We start from the raw sequence: 15,225 nt of genomic DNA on the forward strand, positions 1-15,225 counted from the left end.
ATATATATATATATATATATATATCATCATATTCATTGAAAATACTCTCATTAGACTAGAATCAATTAAGTTCCCTTACAGTGATATGTCAGTAATGTACATGTACATGTTTTTATTATTGAGAAAAAAAATTAAAATAAAAAGTTTAGGGACAGTCAGATAAAATAAAATATATATTTACTCTTCTTCTGCCTCTTTCACACCAACTACCTGCATGTCTTCCCTCACCACATCCATAAACCTCCTCCTTGGCCTTTCTCTTTTCCTCCTTCCTGGTGGCTCCATCCTCAGCATTCTCCTACTGATATACCTCATGTCCCTCCTCTGCACATGTCCAAACCATCTCAATCTCGCCTCCCTCACCTTGTCTTCAAAACGTCCTACATGTGCTGTTCCTCTAATAAACTAATTTCTAATCTTGTCCATCGTCGTCACTCCCAACGAAAACCTCAACATCTTCAGCTCTGCTACCTCCAGCTCCACCTCCTGTCTTTTACTCAATGCCACTGTCTCTAATCCATACAACATCGCAGGTCTCACCACAGACCTATAAACTTTCCCTTTCACTCTCACAGATACTCTTCTATCACAAAATACATATTCACGAGACGAAAGTCTGTTGCAACTTTGTTGCAAAACATCACTGTTGGTGTGTGTGCATTAGCACTCATGAGCTGAGACAGAAAAAACATGTTTTCTTGCATATTACAGTGAGAATATTTGTTTTGGATTTGAAACATTCCATTTAAAAGTTTTTTTAAGGTTTCTATAAACATATTTCTCATTTGTGCAACAGTTATACGTTGAGTTTCATTTTCCTTTTTGTGTTGTGTTTCACATAAAAATTCATAGAGATGGAGGCAGCGGAAAAGTGCATCCTGTATGTGTTCTGTCAATAACAAAAACACAGCAGTCTGATTTTACTGTAAGTGGATACAAATTAAAGTAGACATGGTGCAGTTTAGAATAATGTCATGGTGTCCTTTTTTCTGTATAACCATAAAAGATATTTTAACTTGTTGCCATAGCTATATGAAAAAAAAAATCAAGTGGTCCCTCTTTGGTTCCATAGACAAGGGTTAATATCTGAGTAAACAAGAATTAAAACATCTTACAAAGAAAATAAATTTGTAAGGCTTGAAAAAAAAAAAGTGTTAATTCATTAAAACTTGTTCAAATATTAATTAATAAATAATTAATAATAATAATAATAATTTGTAAATATTTATTAAATAATTCAATTTGGACAGTAAATAAGACACTTTTGAGCATTCTTATTAGCAGAAATATGAAAAGCTTATCTGGAGTATTTGTGTTATTATAGACTTATAATAGCACCCCCGCAGCCCCTATGGTACCTCAGTGTATTCATCTAGACATTATGTCACGTTAATACAATAATGTGTTTGAAAATTTCTTTTCAAATTTGTTAGTGAAAACAAAGTTTTAAATGGTATTCCTGCGGATTCCCATGAATTTAAAGATAATCCTCAAATTGCTGTTATTTAGGTTCCAAATGAGAAACCGCAAATTTTCCGAGCCATGAGTTTCAAACCGTGAATTATCAGGAGTTGACTGTATATATTTCAGTGGTATATTAACGGTACACAGAATTCACAGTTCGGTAAGTACCACGGTTTTTAAGTCACGGTTTGGTTTATTTTCGCTACGGTTATGGAAAGAAAGAAAATTGCAGCCCTAATACTTACTCTATATAAAGCTTTGCTTTATCCAATCAGATTCCGATTAAATCTAATTTTAATTAAATGTTTTACTTGACCATCCTTTCATAAGCTGGTCAGAGAGCACACTAGTCAAAGCTTTCTAACTCCATCTGCTGCAACCTGCACAAGGTCAAATATGTTTATGTGGATTTAATAGAAATCTGTTTTTTTCATTCCTCAATGGTTGACCGATTAGAAGAAATTGAATTGGTCGCAGATATACTTACAAGGACATTTGCAAGACGGACTTTTCAAGAAGAGGAAAGGTCAGCCAAGAGAGTTCAAAACAACTACGCTTTTTTATAAACCATTTATACTTTTGCGATTTAGTTCCTTTAGAATTTGCACAAATACCCACAATTTGAAATTTCGAATCCCCAGGAAAACCAAAACGCACAGAAATAATGTACAAAAATGCACAGAAAGCCCGGGGTCATATTATGAGGTTAATATTGAAGCTTCTGCTAGAGATGATGATGGGTTTCTTGCTTTAGTAATGCCATTCCTTCACACTGCATGAGATACCTGCTTATGATGCAGTGCTCTGTTATACTGCATTTCTGTATAATAATGATATTTTCTATAGATGTGAAGTCATAACGATTGTATTAAGAGGTGGATTGATTCAGGTAGGACACTACTGAAGGACTAGGTGTGAAATGGACGGTCCGCCACTTTAGCTCTTAATGTATATGAGTGAAATTTTAGTCCATGCAGTGAGACGTTTGATTTGACATTTTGATTGATATGATTGGCACTTGCGAGTTCGAAATGAGACAGATGTTGGCTGTGACTTCATTGTAAAAGATTAGAAGATGGGAGGGGAGAAGATTAGAAAAATAAAAAATAAAAGCAACTGGAATTCCTTATTGGATTGAGATGGAAAACAATTAACTGCAGTTGGACTGTCAAGACTGGAAACATGAAAGGGTGCAGTTTGAATGAGAAGATGGTGAGAATTGAGATACAAAATCCTTTAATGGAAGACTGGTGTAGTGTATGGACATTATATTGCTGGATCGATAGTCCCAGTTCAGTCAATTTCAATTGATTGGACTAAGACTATTTCATCACTGGGATGGAACCCAATCCATTTACTGCAAATTGAATCTGTTTTCATTTTCAACAATATTTTAGTTTGTAACAGTGTTATAATATTACAGCATGGCTTCCACCAACTTTATCCGGAAGATTATAAAATGGCAAATAGTCTGCAGAACCAGAGTCCAAAACAAAGCCCAGGGAGGTGTGTAATTATCTTTTCTCCATTCAGTTAGTTCAGTAGTGAATACAATCCCAGGACTTATTGGTGAGCGTCATCTCCTGTAAGTTGCAAAAAAAAAAAAAAAGGAGCAAATTCGGATATGAATCTATTTCCGGTGATTAGAACCGTGCTGCTTGTTATAACACGACAGTAAATTGGCGCCGTGGCAACTATTCGCTGTCCCTGTTATAATTACGTGTTGCGCGCTTGCTTCGTTATCGGAGCAGTTTTCATAACGAGCACATTTGCAGCCGCTTGTTGACCGGCATATGAAAGCAACTTTTTTCTTCCTCCTCTTCCCACTCTTCCTTGCTATGTCTTTTTTATCATCTCCTCATTAGGAGAAAAAAAATAATCCAAAACTGGTGGAGCAATAAAACGGGCTCGCCCTGGCACTCAGTGTTAATGACGATAACGAAACTTCCAGCGCTGGTGTTATTTTTTTTACCGCTGACTATATTTAGCATTTTTTCTGGCAAGGCGTTGGAGAAAGTCTCCAAACGGGTTTAGGATGTGAGCAGACACAGACTCGTGCTCTGTAATTACATTTTAGAGAGGAGTGACAATCGATGGTGAAGTGAGAGGGCAGAGGCCAGGCGAAAGCACTCTTAACCTTTACCCTGGACATTGACTGGCTGCCAGGCTTCAAACTGAGAACACTGGGATTTTTTTTTTGTTCTTCTTCTATCAAGACGCTTAACGCTGTGTGAAAGGAGCGGGAGCAGGCATGTCTCCGTGGGATTGATTGGCCAAACCGAGTAGTGCTAAATCTAAGAACACAGTTTCCGTATAGCAATCGAGTGAAAACAACGTCCCCAGATCACCGGTTTAACTGGTTTTGAGAACGTTTCTCACACACTCATTATGCACAAACATCATTAAGCTGTTTTTTATTTTATTTTTATTTTTTTATAAATCTCTGAAGTACTAGTGATTCATATTTTACATTATTTAAGTTGTTTTATTTTACTTTAAATTAACTTCCGTTCATTTTTTGTGTTAAACCTCTTTTACAGCTTTACAACCCATTTTGAAATGTTTAATCTTTACCCTTCTGTTAAATACCGTATTTTCCGTATTTACCGTATTTTTAGAAATCATATAAGCACAGACAGGTTTCCAAAAATCTTGCTTTTTTTATTTTTCTTGGCAACAGCGTTACGGGTTAGTCAAAGAAACTTAGAAATGAGCATCAGAAAATATTAAGGACATATTCCTCGGTCTTGCACACATGCAGTAATACCTGAAAAAATGCAGCGGCAGGCTATTCCCAAAATGCCGCTCTGCTCTTAAAGGAGCCACAAAATATTTCACCCTTTACACCGTGTAACAGACACTGTCTTTCGTTAAAACCTGTGTAAAGTTCATTAGTTTCAATGTAGACGGCTTATAGACAGGTGCGGCTTATTTATGTTCAAAATAAAAATCTTTGTCAAATTCAGTGGGTGCGGCTTATATATGGGTGCGCTTAATAGTCCGGAAATTACGGTAAATATAAAATTCCTAAATTAAGGAATGATCCAAAACTTTTTGGAAATGTCTGTTCACAGAAAAATGTTTTGAAAAAAGCTCGGCCCAGAGAAAGCGTATGTTGTTTTTTTATCCGAATTTGATCCCAAATTTGTTACCATGTTCTCGAATTTGTTACTGTGTTCCCAAATTTTTGTTCCTGTGTTCTTGAATTTGCCGCCATGTTTCAGTGTTTGCCGTCACGTTTACATATTTATTTGTGTTCTCAAATTTGCTGTCATGTTCCTAAATTTGCTTTGTTGGTACTAATTTTGCAGTCGTTTTCCTACATTTGCTGTCATGTTTCAGAATTTTTGTGTTCCTGATTGTCAGTCGTGTTGCCGAATTGTCTATCGTTTACCTTTTTGTTGTGTTTCCAAATTTGCTGTCCTTCTGAAATTTGCTTTTTAGCTTCCTAATTCGTTGTGATCCTGGAATAATTCTCCAAAATTATCCAAAATTCTGGTGTCGTGTTTTCAAATTCGCTGTGTTTGAGTTCAGTTTTGTGGTTCCAATTAGAGGTCATGTTCGTGAATTTGCAGTAATCCTGGCATGTTCTTGTTTATTTGGTTTCCTTTTTTTTATTTTTTTTATTTGCTGTCATGGTTTTAGTTTTGCCATCGTCTTCCCGAATTTCTCATCATGCTCGCACTTTTGCTGCTTTGGTTATGTTAAGCTGATGTTTTTGATATGTTAATCTGTTTTGCACGTTGTGTGGGCCATTGCACAAGCCCATGTCGCAAAAATGCATGTTTAGAAATACTGTTTGTGTATGCTCTGTGTGTGTGTGTGTGTGTGTGTGTGTGTGTGTGTGTGTGTGTGTGTGTTGTGTGCCAGCCGAGCTCTGTGATCCTTCCTTTCTGTTAAATTGAATCAGGTGTGAGTAGAATCCATCAACACCAGCTCCAATCCCCTGTGCCCTCGAGCCGGCTTCTCGAGGAACCATAAATACATGGACACGCACAAATGCGCACACACAAACAGACACACACACACACACACACACACACACACACACTCACAACGGCAAACCCAATTATATTGGCTTGATACTTTAATGCCGCATTTTCCATTTTCTCGGCTCTTCTTCTCTACCTCGGGGCGTCTTCTGTGGTGTTTTTCGCTCGTCCGTGCCGTTATTTATGGCTTTGAAAAATGCAGTGAGCCGAGTTTTTCCCCGCATCGTCCTCGTGTGTTTGGAAAAGTCAGTTGCCTTTTAATGTGCTCCGTCTGCTGGACTCCCATCCTGAGGCTGCTCGACTGGTGACCTGGTGCCACTTATCTCTTTTCCTCTCTCTCTCGCTCCCTTTTCCTCCCTCTGTCAATCTGTGTCTCTCTATACTTTTCTTTATGCTTTTATTCTCTACATTTTCTCACCCATTTACTTCTTCTCATCCCTTCTCTCTCTGTCATGATCTTATTGCCTTCTTTTCTTCCTTACATTTCACCCCTCTTTCAGTCTCTGTCTTTCTCTTCTTCTCTTTCCCCTTTCTTATCTGTTTCTTACCCTACTCTTTCTTTTTCTATTTATTGTATAAGTTTTCTCGGTGCTTTTATTTTTATATTAACCTGTCTTTTATTTTATTTTATTTTCCTCTCTCTCTCTCTCTCTCTCTCTCTCTCTCTCTCTCTCTCTCTCTCTCTCTCTCTCTCTCTCGCTCTTCATTTGTCTTCTCTCTCTCTTATTCCCTCTGTCATCTTTGTCTCGCCAATTTTCTCTCCAATTGCTTGTTTTAAATTTTATTCCTTTACTGCTTTTCTTTTCTTTTTTCTCTCACTGGCTTTCTCCTCTCCTCTCCTCTCCTCTCCTCTCCTCTCCTCTCCTCTCCTCTCCTCTCCTCTCCTCTCCTCTCCTCTTCTCTCCTCTCCTCTCCTCTACTCTCCTCTCCTCTCCTTCTCTCACTCACTGTATGTCTCCAGTTCTCTCTTGCTGCCTTTCACGTTCTGTTTGATTTATTTTTTATTCTCTCTATCTCTCTCTTTCTCTTTATCTCTCCCTCCTATCCTCTATCCTATTCTCCTCTATCTTGCATAAGAACATTCTCAGTGTCTCTATTCTACGAATCGTTTGCTTTCTGTCTCCATTGTGTCTTTTTTTTTTTTACCTTTGTTTACCATCGTTGTCTACATTTTCTATTTCCGTCTTTATCTCTATCTCTCATCCATCTGTCATTTTGTGGCCTCTTACCCTCTTTCTAGTACTTTGTCACCATTTGTCTCCTTTTTTCCAATTGTTCTCTCTCTCTCTCTCTCTTTCTCTTTCTCTCTCTCTTTTTTTTTTCCTGTTTCCAACTGTTTTGGCCACTTTTTTGGAGTTCTTTCTCTTTATTATTTGTTTTCTGTCTCTCTCTCTCTCTCTCTCTCTCTCTCTCTCTCTCTCTCTCTCTCTCTCTCTCTCTCTCTCTCTCTCTCTCTCTCACACACACACACACACACACACACACACACACACACACACACACACACACACACACACACACACACACACAAACATTGTTTCTATTTTTCCCTCTTCTCTTTATTTTGCTTTGTTTCACTTTTTTCTATTTATTTTACTCTGTCACTCATCTCTTTTCTTTCTCTCTATATTTTCCAATTTACGCTTCTATCTCTCTGTCTCATCATTCTTTTCCTCCATCCCTTCATCTCTAACTCCCAGGCTCTGTACTTCTTTGTAATTCTCTCAGTTATTTTCTTTCATCTTTCCTTTGGTTTTACATCCCACTTTTCCTTTCTCTACTTTCTCCTTTATTCACTCGTTCTCTTTATCTTCATTTTCTTTATTTATCTCCGTATCGCTTTTTTTTTTAATTTCTCCCTCACCCCTAATTTAATCTTGTTTTAGTCTCTTTGGCTTGTTCTCTCTTCATTATGCCACTCTCTGGTTCTCTCTTTCCTAATCACCTTCTCCCTCTCCCTCTCCCTTTCTCTCTCTCTCTCTCTCTCTCTCTCTCTCTCTCTCTCTCTCTCTCTCTCTCTCTCTCTCTCTCTCTCTCTCCCTGTCTCTTTGCTGCATTTTGTCTCTAATATGATGTCCCATCTAACATAGCACATAAACTGCCTCGAGATGCTGGACGTGCTTTAAGCTCTGAGGCATTTACTCCCCGACCTCAGAAGCCACCATGTGTTGGTCCGTATGGACAACATTTAAGTGGTTTCCTATATCAACCACAGATCCTCTTGTGTGTCCAAGGAAAGATGTTCTCCTTGAAGGCAGCATATATCCCGGGCCACTTAAACCAGGGAGCAGACGCTCTCTCGAGGCAAGGGCCAGGGCCCGGGGAATGGCGGCTCCACCCCGAGGTGGTGGAGCAAATCTGGGAATAATATTTCAGAGCTCAGGTGGACCTGCTTGCATCTCAAGAGACGTTGCACTGCCCCCTCTGGTTTTACCTAACACCCCCAACCCTTTTAGGGCTTCTAGATCAGGGTATGTCATCCCACAACCTATTAGGCTCCAGGCGTTCTCTCCTCCTTCCTTCCAGGCCCCAGACCAGGAGAATCTTAACCGACTGTGTCCAGTGTGAGCACTGGACATATACGTCCACAGAATAGAACTGTGGAGAAAGTCGGAGCAGCTGTTCGTCTGCTATGGCCCTCCCAGGAGAGGTCTTCCTGCGAATAAGCACATGCTCAGCAGATGGATTGTGAATGCTTTTTCTTCTGCACTCCAAATGAAGTGTGGCGGCCTCTAAGGCCTTGTAATCTGGGGTTTCCCTTCAAAACATTTGCAATGCGGTGGGCTGGTCCACCCGGCTCACCTTTGTCATGTTTTATAGCCTCGACCTCGGTGCCACTCCTGGCCTCTCTGTCCTTCACCTTTGCTGTGCCTGTCCACACTAGGCTCTCTGCTGAACCCTTTGCTGTACCTGGCAATAAAACATTTTCTGATTCTGGAAAAAATGAAAAAGATTGGAAATACTTTGCCAAGAAATGCACTAAAGATTTGGTTTGATTTTTTTCCCCCATCTCTTTGTGCTGTAGCACAAAAAGCTAATTTAGTAGCAATTCTCAATGAGAATTGAGATGTTTTATTGATATACCCAGGACTGATCAATACACTGGGGAAGTGATACTGTAGCTCAGTGGTTAGGGTTTTGTACTTCTGAGCAGAAGGTCATGAGTTCTATTCCCAGCATCACCAAGCTGCCAATTTTGGGCCCTTAATCCTGACCCTCTCAGTGGAATATAATAAAACAATTGTATAGTTGTAGACTGCTCTGGATATACGTGTCTGCCAAATGCTCTGAATGTAATAGACAGAAGTGAATGTTAATGTACAGGGTGTTAAGCAAATCCTATTCATGCTGAACTAAATCATATCAGATGCAGTAATGAACTGAAGTATTTCAAATCATTACTGATTTGTCCCAAATGTGGACAACTGGAGAAGGATATACATTTACTTCACTTAACATGAGCACGTTGTTACGCTTCCACTCCGATACACATCCATACTTGCACACACAATTTCACATTTCCTTAGTCCCTGGAGACCTGTCCCATTTCCATGAAACACCACAAGGGAATCCAGCCAACCACAGTAAGCTACATCAAACCAATCCAGGTGAGATACCTCAGAGCGCCATTCTCATAAGAGATGAGTGCACCTCTGAGGAAAAAACACAACCAGTGATTAGATCTGACTGCAAAATGCAAAAGGGGACCAAAAATGAGGCAGAGTTTCTGATTAGCATCCGCCTGCCAAATACAAAAACACTTCCGGAAGTGTATTCACTCAGCCTTGCAGAATAATTAGCTTTAGAAACAGAGCATGTCTGCACGGGTGCCTTCACAAATGAATTGTGACGTTTTGCCGACAAGATGCACCAACAGAAATAATGAATTCCTCTTTCCCGAGCACCAGACAGATATTTCCATGGCATCTTATTGTTGTGGTTGTTTGGGATTGGAAGTTAAGCTACTTTTACACTCCACATCATACTGACCTCAACACACCATCAGTCTGTGACATCAAGAGGCTTTTAGGGGGATCAGGCCTAATTCAATTTGCCTTGCTTCCCAATTTGACCTACAAAGTAAGAGCTACAAGTCAAAAAGGTCTTTTAGGAAACCATAAAAATGTGGAGCACAGAGCAGGAGATTAGTTACTTATCAATGCAGAAATAATTGTTTTTTTATGTATTGGTTTGTATAGAAATTTAAAATGTAATTATAACAGTAAAGACATTTTTATTGAAAGAAATATATATATACACATCCACACGTTATGACATTATAACATTATAAACGGTGAAGTAAATAACACTGATTGTCACTGATTAATTATAAACACATGAACATTGATTAGTGGGTGGGATATATTGGGCAGCAAGTAAACATTTTGTCCTCAAAGTTGATGAGTTAGAAGCAGAGAAAATTGGCAAGGGTAAGCGTTTTGAGCGAGTTTGACGAGGGCCAAATTGTGGTGATTAGACAACTTGGTCAGAGCATCTTCAAAATTGCAGCTCTTGTGGGCTGTTTTCGGTCTGCAGTGTTCAGTATGTATCTAAGAGGTCAGAAACAGTAGTGAACAGTAGAAAAGTGGTGACAGGGTCATGGGCAGCTAAATGATGCACGTGGAGAGCGAAGGTTGGCCTGTGTGGTCCGATCAAACAGATGAGCTCCTGTAGCTCAAACTACTGAAGGAGTTAATACTGTTAATATTTCACTGTTTTGGCAGCAAAAGGGAGACCGACACAATATTGAGCAGGTGGCCAAAAAGTTATGACTGGTCGGTGTGTGTGTATATATATATATATATATATATATATATATATATATATATATATATATATATATATATATATATATATATATAGTACAGACCAAAAGTTTGGACACACCTTCTCATTTAAAGAGTTTTCTTTATTTTCACGACTATGAAAATTGTAGATTCACACTGAAGGCATCAAAACTATGAATTAACACATGTGGAATTATATATGGAATTATATACATAACAAAAAAGTGTGAAACAACTGAAAAATGTCATATTCTAGGTTCTTCAAAGTAGCCACTTTTTGCTTTGATTACTGCTTTGCACACTCTTGACATTCTCTTGATGAGCTTCAAGAGGTAGTCACCTGAAATGGTCTTCCAACAGTCTTGAAGGAGTTCCCCGAGAGATGCTTGGCACTTGTTGGCTCTTTTGCCTTCACTCTGCGGTCCAGCTCACCCCTAAACCATCTCGATTGGGTTCAGGTCCGGTGACTGTGGAGGCCAGGTCATCTGGCGCAGCACCCCATCACTCTCCTTCTTGGTCAAATAGCCCTTGATGCCTTCAGTGTGACTCTACAATTTTCATAGTCATGAAAATAAAGAAAACTCTTTGAATGAGAAGGTGTGTCCAAACTTTTGGTCTGTACTGTGTATATATATATATATATATATATATATATATATATATATATATATATATATATATATATATATATATATATATATATATATATATATATATGTATATATATATATATATATATATATATATATATATATATATATGTATATATATATATATATATATATATATATATATATATATATATATATATATATATATATATATATATACACAACAATGTGGTAATATGTTTAAAATTATTGGGACATCTGACTTTTTATGTGCTTTTTCCTTAAACTGACCCCAAAAGTTGAGTTGAGGCACATAATTATATTATTCTGTCTTTAAATGCCAGCATGTTCCAGTATGACAGTGCCCCTGTGTACAAAGCCAGATTTACATGAGTTTGACCACAAGATTAAATGGCCTGCTGTAAAGCTCTGACATCAACCATACTGAACACCTTTGCGATGAATTGGAATGCTGACTGCACCCCAGGCCTAAACCATTATCTGCCAATGCTGTTCTCTTCCTTCACAACTCATTTACATCAACATTTTTCATTTACATTCATGGCATTTGGGAGATGGCCTTATCCAAAGTGACTTACAAGTCTCGATCCATCCATCAATACCTATATTCCAATACTGGGTTATTAAGATACATGATAAGTCTTTAACTCTGTTGAGAGAGAAAATAGCTAGAAAGAGAGGGGGTTATTTCATTGTTATATAGGGATGATTTGTATGGGCATTTTTTATGCTCATGTAAATATGTAGTCAATGTTTTGAAGACTGGTGATCTAAACAGGAAGCTGAATATGATCAAAAGCCAGAACAATGAGACCATTTGAAAAGTAAGTCACTGTGGTATGTGTTGAATTTTTATTAGCACTAAAACAAAGAACTACAACGTAAATGAATCAAGAAAAGAACTGAAAACAGATGTACATAACCATTAAGAAACAACCAATGACAAGACAGTGGTGTGGACAAAACAATGAAACCAACAAACAAGACTATCAAATCTAACTTTTCAGCCTATCAACCAATTTCCATTTTTCTCAGTTGTATTTGCTATTTTGTGCCTGTTTTTTCTTTGTCTCTCATGGTCTCTGGACTCTCATGGTCTTTCTCTCTCTTATGCTCTCTCTCTCTTATGCTCTCTCTCTCTCTCTCTCTCTCTCTCTCTCTCTCTCTCTCTCTCTCTCTCTCTCTCTCTCTCTCTTTTTCTCTCTCTGTCCCCCTTCCATTTTTGTCCACCACATGTGATGCTATCAGCCCTCCAGCTTTTGTTACCAAGGGCATTTACTGGACTGGATTCAGTTTTCTATACGAATATGAAATCTCTTTGAAATCCCTTTGAAATGTAAAAAAAGAAATAAAAAATTGGTGGCAGTAAGAAACCTCTCTCTCTCTCTCTCAATCATACTCCCTGCCTGTCCCTCTTCCCTTCTTGCCGGCCTTCACAGTTTGCCAAAAAGCAACTCAGTTTGAGCCTGGCAGAGACATCTGCCTGTTATTTAATTGGTCTCAGTACACCGACTGGTTCCTCCATCCATGTGGCACTCAGGTCCCATCTCTGACGTTGAAGCTGATTGCCCCAGACCTTATAATCCTATGCTAAGCTTTCTTTTTCTTCTTCTTCAGTCTGATTATCTCTGGTAATCGTCACCTCCTCTAGAAACTCTTCCACGCTTCCTGCCAGAGCAGACTGCCAGGTGACATCTTGTTTTATATTTTTTCCACAAATAAGGTGGGGTTAACTTTTTTCCCTGGGCCAAATCTCTTAAATTATAAATCAAGTAACAAAACAAACGAAAAAAGAAAAACACTTTCTCTAGCTAACGGTGCACGTTCGAAAAAGGTGAGCGTTTTTCCCCGAAGTGAGTTTAGAGTGTCCTGATCTGAGTGTCATTATCCAGAGTGAATTTCAGAAGCCCCCCTTCTGATGAGTAATGTCACGTATACCGACAACAAAATGCACACTTCTGCCTTTCAATCAGAGAAGATCCCAAGCACATGAATTATTCAGGCTTCTCTTCTTTTTTTTTCCTAGTAAGCCACAGGGCTACAGACAGAGAGGTGTTAATGAAAGCGAACGTGCTGCACAGTAAGTTAAAAGGATCCCAAGGGAAACCTGACACTTGCTACTGATGATTGTGATCAACACTACAAATAACCGTACGGAGGAATGCACTAGTGAGTCATTTGTGTGGAGTTTTTCAGAGGCAGGTTAAAAAACTTGTACAATAATGCTTGTGATCGTAAAACTCTTTCTGTCTCAGGTGCAGCTGCCTCCTTGCTTCATTTTTTTTAATTTCACATATTTCACGTGCTTTGCCGAATGAAGTGACAACAAAATGACAGCAAGTTGACACATACTAACCTCCAGAGCTACATGCTGGTAGTAACAGTCTCATCATAGCGACATGAGGCTCCTGTATTGTATCCTCAAGATCTGATACCACATTCTAAAATCTTTTTCAAGTTTTTTTTTTTTTTTTTCGTTTTTTTTAATTATAAAATTTTCCATTGTCCAAGACATTACCTAAATCTTAGACTTATAATATATACGATATATACGACTTATAATATAACAACTTCACGTTAACGCAAATTTCTAACCAGCCAATCACATGGCAGCAACTCAATGCATTTAGGCATGTAGTCAAGATCTGCTAAAGTTCAAACCGAGCTTCAGAATGGGGAAGAAATATGATTTAAGTGACTTTGAACGTGGCATGATTGTTGGTGCCAGACGGGCTGGTCTGAGTATTTCAGAAACTGCTGATCTACTGGGATTTTCACACACAACCATCTCTAGGGTTTACAGAGAATGATCAGAAAAAGAGAAAATATCCAGTGAGCGGCAGTTCTGTGGGCGCAAATGCCTTGCTGATGCCAGAGGTCAGAGGAGAATGGCCAGACTTGTTCGAGCTGATAGAAAGGCAACAGTAACTCAAATAACCACTCGTTACAACTGAGGTATGCAGAAGAGCATATATATATATATATATATATATATATATATATATATATATATATATATATATATATATATTTATATATATACGACATTTCAGAAATCTCCTAGGGTTTGTATGTACTACTGCCTTTACCCAGAATGGTGTGGGAAAAAAAGGAGGAAAACTCCACTGAGCAGTAATTGAGACGTATTAAGCCATGAAAGAGATCAGTGGGCAGATTTGTTGGAGACTGACAGGACGTCAGGAGGAATTCAAAGAACCACTCTTTAAAGAACGTGGTAAGCAGGAAAGCATCTCCAAGACACCACCCATGCTACATTGTACATGTCAAAGTCAATTGGATCACATTTTTCCTTGTTCTGATTATTAATATAAACCGTAACTTTTTATGCATCATGCTATGTACTGTAACTGGCTGCTTTTATCACTAGATAAATATACAAAGGTACCGGTTTTGCTATTAATATGGCCAGTACTGTATAAAAACTCAATAAATCAATTTAGTGGAAAATTGGGATTTTGTTTAGAAGCCCCCTGGCTATGCTTTAAAGACCTTTAGAACTGCTGGTGTAAGCACTTCCTGGGGTCTCTCATAAATACACTTTTGCTCTCCTAAAGAATCCCTTGGAGTGGTTGCCAAAAAAAATGAAGTACTCCATGAACTCCACTCTCACCAACAGTCAACGGCCTCAAGCATTTTGTGTGTGTGTGTGTGTGTGTGTGTGTGTGTGTGTGTGTGTGTGTGTGTGTGTGTGTGTGTGTGTGTTTGTTTTTGCTTAAACTGTACTTCTAGATAATGATTTTGATATTAATCTTGTCAGTACTTATCTTGTTTGTTAGACTACAAATTCAACAACCAGGCATAACTTGTTTTGGTTGTCACTTGGTGGTATTTACTGATCACAAACATACAGTTCAGCGTCAGTTCAACAGCAAGCAGGACATTTTGAGAGAAACTCCTGACTCTAACTTGCCATTGCACAATTTCTTTGAAGTAGTTGAAAAGAAGATTTTGGGCTCATGATAATTGTAATAGATATCAATTAGTGTTTGACTCATTAACATCATTTTTATTAATACTGTAGATTTGTGTGCTAAGATTAATGCTAGAGTCTTTTTCACATAAACTAAGTTGATTAAGGAGAGAGTCTTGTGACAAAAATTATAATAATGTAAGGGTGCCCATTGAGAAGCTTTTTACTTCCACAACATGAGTACAACATCCTTTGCTAATGTCAGGCTGTAATGAACCTAAAGTCATTGGGTCTTTTTCCTGACACCATTAATCATGTTTAAGGTTTGTTTCTTTTTGTCACGTGAGCCTCATACATTTTCCATGAAGTGTTCACTTCATGGAAAAAAATTCAAAATAACAAACAAACAAAAAAAAAAA

The 15,225-nt window shown here is 38.2% G+C and overlaps 1 protein-coding gene and 1 long non-coding RNA gene across 2 annotated transcripts in view; both read left to right on the forward strand.

Annotated features, from left to right (window-relative positions):
• The window catches only part of LOC310722229, a 116,407-nt gene extending 111,919 nt beyond the window's left edge, over positions 1–4,488 (forward strand). The window contains exon 2 of the long non-coding RNA XR_014532313.1: positions 4,386–4,488. This is a non-coding gene — a long non-coding RNA (uncharacterized lncRNA). The remainder of the gene's footprint in view (positions 1–4,385) is intronic.
• The window catches only part of asic1b (acid-sensing (proton-gated) ion channel 1b), a 348,288-nt gene that overhangs the window by 190,559 nt on the left and 142,504 nt on the right, over positions 1–15,225 (forward strand). The window lies entirely within an intron of this gene.

The sequence above is a fragment of the Silurus aristotelis genome (genome assembly GCF_946808225.1).
Source record: "Silurus aristotelis genome assembly, chromosome: 28".
NCBI lineage: Eukaryota > Metazoa > Chordata > Actinopteri > Siluriformes > Siluridae > Silurus > Silurus aristotelis.